Source organism: Haplochromis burtoni, unplaced genomic scaffold, assembly GCF_018398535.1.
Source record: "Haplochromis burtoni strain Fernald_Lab_line unplaced genomic scaffold, NCSU_Asbu1 Contig_76, whole genome shotgun sequence".
Taxonomy (NCBI): Eukaryota; Metazoa; Chordata; class Actinopteri; order Cichliformes; family Cichlidae; genus Haplochromis; species Haplochromis burtoni.
In genome coordinates, this window is record NW_024582437.1 from 115683 (window position 1) to 121514 (window position 5832).

The window sequence follows — 5832 nt, forward strand, 5'->3', positions numbered from 1 at the left end:
TCAGATAGGTTAAATGATGTAGAAATGATGTATTTTAAACAGGGATTCAAGGGCCAAGTTGGATTGGTTTCTTTTGCTTCAACTAGCCAATCCTCACAAAAAAAGGTACTTGGGAGGTAGTATTTTGGGAAATGTGAAGGGGAATTCTCTTTCCTCTCTTTTGACTTTGTTTCAGTTTTCTTCTCCAAAGCCACAGTAATGTTATTTTGCTAATAACATATCGATCTCGCAAAAATATGTTAAACTGGTTCTTCCATCCAGACCTGAGAGTCTCTGAATGGTCATAGTATAGGGCATAAAAGAAAAAAAAGATTTTCTCTTTTACAGTGATCAGTTGCTATCATTTTTCTGTTGAACACAACCTCAACCATTGTTTTTTAATTTCAAACAGAAGTCTCAGAATACATAGCCGTGAGCATTAAACAGCCCAAGACAGTGAACACAGAGCTATGTTCAACTCATTTCTTTTCAAATGTCCACAAGTAATATCACCTTATAATGTGTGATCTACATCAGATGTTCATCAATCATAGGATAAGTAAACCTCAGTTAGACAACCAAAGACAATAGATGAAAATGTGCTGAAAAAGGGAGACAGGCATCAGATGTGAATCAGAATCACAATCAGAAAGGGTTTTATTGCCAAATGTTGAGCAGGTTTAAGATAAGATAAGATAAAACTTTATTAATCCCTCGGGTGGGATAAATAAACTATACGAAGGGGATAAATAGAATAAATAGGAATAAAAATAAAAATACAAGTGAATTGCACATTTCAAGTATGGAGTCTATTGCACCGTTGACTATTAACAAAAGTATTGCACAAATGTTTACAACATTAGGAAATTGCTGCGGCACTTAGTGCGAAACGTGCTGTAAGACAAACACTTAAATAAACATAAAAATAAAAATTAAAAGTGCTAAGCAGATTGATGTATACATGTACGCAGGTGATGATCAGTGCAAAAATGGAACAGATGCAGAGAACACAGTGTAGGATCATGTGTTTGTGGTGGGAACAGTTTTATGGTTGTTGTTCATGAGTCCAACAGCAGAGGGGAAGAAACTGTTCTTAGAAACTGCTCCCCTCCTGCCTGAGGGGAGCAGGTCCAACAGACTGTGTCCAGGGTGAGAAGGGTCAGCTGTGATCCGAGCTGCACGTCCCAGTGTCCTGGAGGTGTACAGGAGGTGTGAGCCACCGTCATGGCTGTCTACTGAATATTAAGCTGGAATTAGAGTTGACTATCTTAGCTTAGCTTAGTTTAAATGATCTTTGTTTCATTTAGCTCAACATGAGAACTACAAATGGGGAAAATGACTGTAATTGGCATAAATGATTATATCAAGCCACAGTTACTTCGCGGAAGTCACTGCTCAAGGAAAAAGGAAAATTCAACACAAACCAGTATGAAAGCTAGAGTTTTACACTTGAGCTCTGTATGAACTGAAGAAATAAGATACGTTGTGTTTATTGGTGGGACTTTAGCAGCTCTAGTAGGAAGATTTTATTACCTTGGCACAGAGGCTGGGTTGGCTAGGCGTTTCCCTGTTTTTTCCAATCATCAGCCAGAGCTAACCTAGCAGGCAGTTGGCCGTAGCTTCATATTTACCAAACAGATATTAGCCTGAATCTATAAAGCCTGAACCATGAAATAATTACCAAGAAATAAATCTAATCATTTTTAACCTTTAGTGTGTTTATTAATCTTTCTGATAAATAAAAAAATATATGAATTTACATTTATGAGTTTTAATTTCTATCATTTTTGCTACATCCACCACCTTTGTTCAATTTATGGTTTTAAAATTAAAAAACAGTGCAATTTATTTATTTATTTTCAGGAAAAAGGTCACAAAAACTAATTACAAAGTTAGAAATGTGTCATTCCCCTCATTGTTATTAACAAATGGAAAGGATTTCTTTTCTGAGGTTGAGGCTTGTTAATTGTTTTTGCACCCAGTCCTACTGTGATAGTTGTCTCTCGGATTTAATTCCGATCCTCTGTGTGGATATATTTCATGGTGGTCTGCTATCTAACTTAACTATGTCCTGCCAATGTTTCTTCAGCTTTGCCTTCTCCAAGCCAAGGTGCTTCACGGTCACCCCACCCAACAGAGTAACTAATGATTTTCTCCTGTCAGCTCTCAATGGTACACAACCAGGGGTAGTGAATGAAGAGGTCTGGGCTCAAAGGATTATCAAAACTTTAAACAAAGCCCATAAAATGTGGAGTAAATATAAACAGTCATCCACCATTTATGCCTCTGTAAATCAAAGCATGTGTGTTTTTGTAGGATGAAGCAGTTGCAGGCAGTGACGGGTTTGACCACACGTAACATCCAGGTTCAATACTGGGATGTTGTCAGGAACAGCAACACATTTCGGCATGCACACGTGCTATCTATCACTCTACATGTTTGTCTTGCAGAAAATACTTTTCGGCCTTAATGGGATAAACTCAAAGGGCGCTGGAGAGATGGGCCAAATATTCCATGAAAAACCTCAGCTCTTTGGTTCCCTGAAAGCTTTCTTGGTCAACAAATGAATCCAAGAGTGGGAGAGGAGATGACAGTGCCAAAGACACCCACCACTGGCCTCAGTCTAATATCTGTCAAAATATAAATCAATAAGATCTGAAGACAAATGACTCGGTGCTGGAGGTTGCAAAGCCAAGCATCCCTGAGCTGAATCTGAATTCCGGCATCTCATATGAATTTCAATGATTATTTTTGTAAACTTTTTAGATATGCATCACCTCACTCTGTTTTCATGTCAGGTTATAAATCAGCAGCCCACACTCCTGATTCAGGGCCCAGTGCTGACTTCAGCACCGTCACACTCTATGGCAACGAGATGAAGGTTATCGACCAGGCCCATGGGCCAGAAAACGATACAAACTCCCAGTGTGCACCCAGTGGCACCGGGCAGAACATCTGTGCAACTGCACAAGTCACCTTGATTTGTTTTCAAAACACATCAGCAATAACACAGAGGATACACAAGGGAGCTGATCAGTTTTTGACCCGTGTAATCCTTCCTCAACAAGCACTGTTTCCATGTTTGCTCCTTTTGTTATGCACAGCTTCACTTTTCCTCTCTGTAATTTTCTTTGAAAACATGACATTAGAGAGAATGCGGCACTATCTCCAAATTTGCGGCCATGATTATTCTTACCAGAAAGAGAAAAAAGGGAAATCTGATAACTCCAGATTATGTTGTAAAGTTACAGGCATGTGCTGCACTTGGGCGATTTGAATTTTTTTTTTTTTTCCGTGGATTTGAAATTCTGTAATAACTGCTATCGTGTGTATTTGTGCACTAGACAAAAAAAATTCTCTTGCAGCCATGGAAAGAAAGTAATACTGGTGAACAATACCCGTGCCTTCCATGATTGGCAAACCTCAACTCATACCCCCTGGGAAGTTGTAGAAGTGCTTTATATTTCAAATTCTACCCACACACACAAAAAAAGAAAAGAAAATGCTGCTGGAATGGATGAGCTCCACCAGCTGCCGAGACTTAGAGTGAAGATGATGTGATTCTTGGATTGGACTGAGAAGACATTTTCAATATTTGGCTCGGAGGTGTCAAAATTGTCATGCCACTGCCAAATGCTCTCTTAGAGATCAAACATTCTCTTTAATAAGACTGCCCGAGGGTTATGTAAGCTTAAACTCAAATATAAAGTCTTCCAATATGACTTCTTTCATTATTATTATTACACATTTCAGGAGGAGCGGAGCTACATGCTCATTTGGAAGTGAATAGATGGAACTGTCAAGAGTTTGTAGAAATCACCTGCAGACTGAGTTGAAGTCTGCTGGAGGTAATCTCATGCACAGTAATGTGGATTTAGCAAGAAAGGATGATTGGATGTTAAACCAATCCAGCAATACATAATATACTACATGTGGTAATACTCCAATCCACAATGAGCAATCAGGCTACTACACAAGGTGTCAGGGGAGCAATACATCTTAAGGCCCGTGCTGTGTGAGCACCGTCAATTACCAGTGCAGTGCTGCTCTGACATGAGACTGAATATTGTTTTTGGCATCGAAGTCAAGAGGGAGAAGAGCAAGACAGTGAGCAAGCCTAATTGTGATGTGCCATAATTTCCCGCTCAGGGCCTCTCAGTCATATGGGTGAGGTCAAAGGTGCAATAGAGGGAGTCCATCAGAGACAAGGCGTGCTGAAGTCATCTGTACAGAGTTATTCGGTGTGAGGTGAAGTCAACTTGGTCAGACAGGAGACCTAATCAGATTTCAAAGTAAATACAGTGCCGCCGGCTCCAGAAGACTGAGTCCAAACATTGCTGCTAATTGCATCTGTCTTCATTTTCCGCATCTCACTGTACAACAGCAGCGAAAGAGAAACCTAGATGGAACAGGGACTATTTCAAAACCGCAGAGAGCACCTCAACGTTACCTCAATTTTTAGGTCGTAACTGTTCATTTTAGAGATTGCCAACTCTGATTGCTTCTGTCAGAAATCAAAATATAATGCCTGTGAAGTGTTTCTACTGGAATATTTCTTTCTTCTTCTTCTTCTTCTTCTTCTTCTTCTTCTTCTTCTTCTTCTTCTTCTTCTTCTTTATACACGGAGACTGAAAAGGAAAATATATATAGTCTTGTCCCGTTTGCCTTATGTGGGACAGAGCATGGAAACCTACGTAAGCACAGTCAAGTAGCACAATTTGCTGCAACTGATCTCCTGTATTGTGACATTTCTGTACAGGAGAGCTGCTCCAAGTTAAACAGACGCCTTATGTCAAGAGGCTTTTTTTTTTTTTTACCATCACCACATCCAGCTGCATCTCAAAGTTATGGACGGCTTGTTCACAGAGTGCTTTTACCATCATGTCCTGAAAGTCCCAAGAGTTACGCCCGCCACATGGTGTTTATTGTAGGTCACCATTAGGGCCCTGGCCCTCAGTGACACCTTGGCAGACGGGGGAAGGCTTCCACCCCAGAGGAGCGTGAGTGACTGTTTTACTGTGGCGGTTTCGGTATTCTGTGCTCCAGCAAAAACCCAACCACATATCAACTGACTGCCATATGCAGACTTGAAAATTACAAGTGCACAAATAGTCAGAGCTGAGTGTAATTTAAACTGTACATACAATGTTATTAATTGTGTCTCTGACAGGCATGATGACATTTCATTGTTGCCCTATACTGGTGAAGCCAGACTGTTTATTTTTTAATCATATCAGTGTCCTACAAAAAAGAAGAAGTCATGGACAAATAATCATGTTGCCCTCTCACCGTTAGAGCATCGGCAAAGTATGCATAGCACTAGGCTATGGTCAGTGAGCAGCACTGGATATGACATCAAATCTCTGAAATGTCTCTGTAAGTAAGTTTGTGCTGAGTCCACATCAACAAGTGTGTAATGTGGTAAGAGAGAAGTGTGCGAGCAAGCATCCACAGCGAGGGGATGAGATTCACAGAGGCTCCTGAGGGAAATCAGAATAAAACGGTAGATTTGCTTGGAAAGCACATTTCATATTTTCAGAGGAAACCGAGATGCCGATTATCCTACCCAATACTTAAAAGGGAAACATAAAAACGGCAATGGAGCGCGAAAACGACATCATCTGGATTGTAAATGCCTTCTGTACCTGCTATTTATTTTGGGATGTATTGTTGAATACTGCAATGCATAAGAGGGACCTAATTTATCCTAAGGCTAAGTCTAGACAAAAACACTAAGGATTTTTTATTGTATGAATAAAAAATACGTAAGCTGTTTGGATGAATTATAGCACATCTCAAGCGTTATGAAAGACTTGGACTTAATAATAATAATGCATAATCGCAGCAGGCATG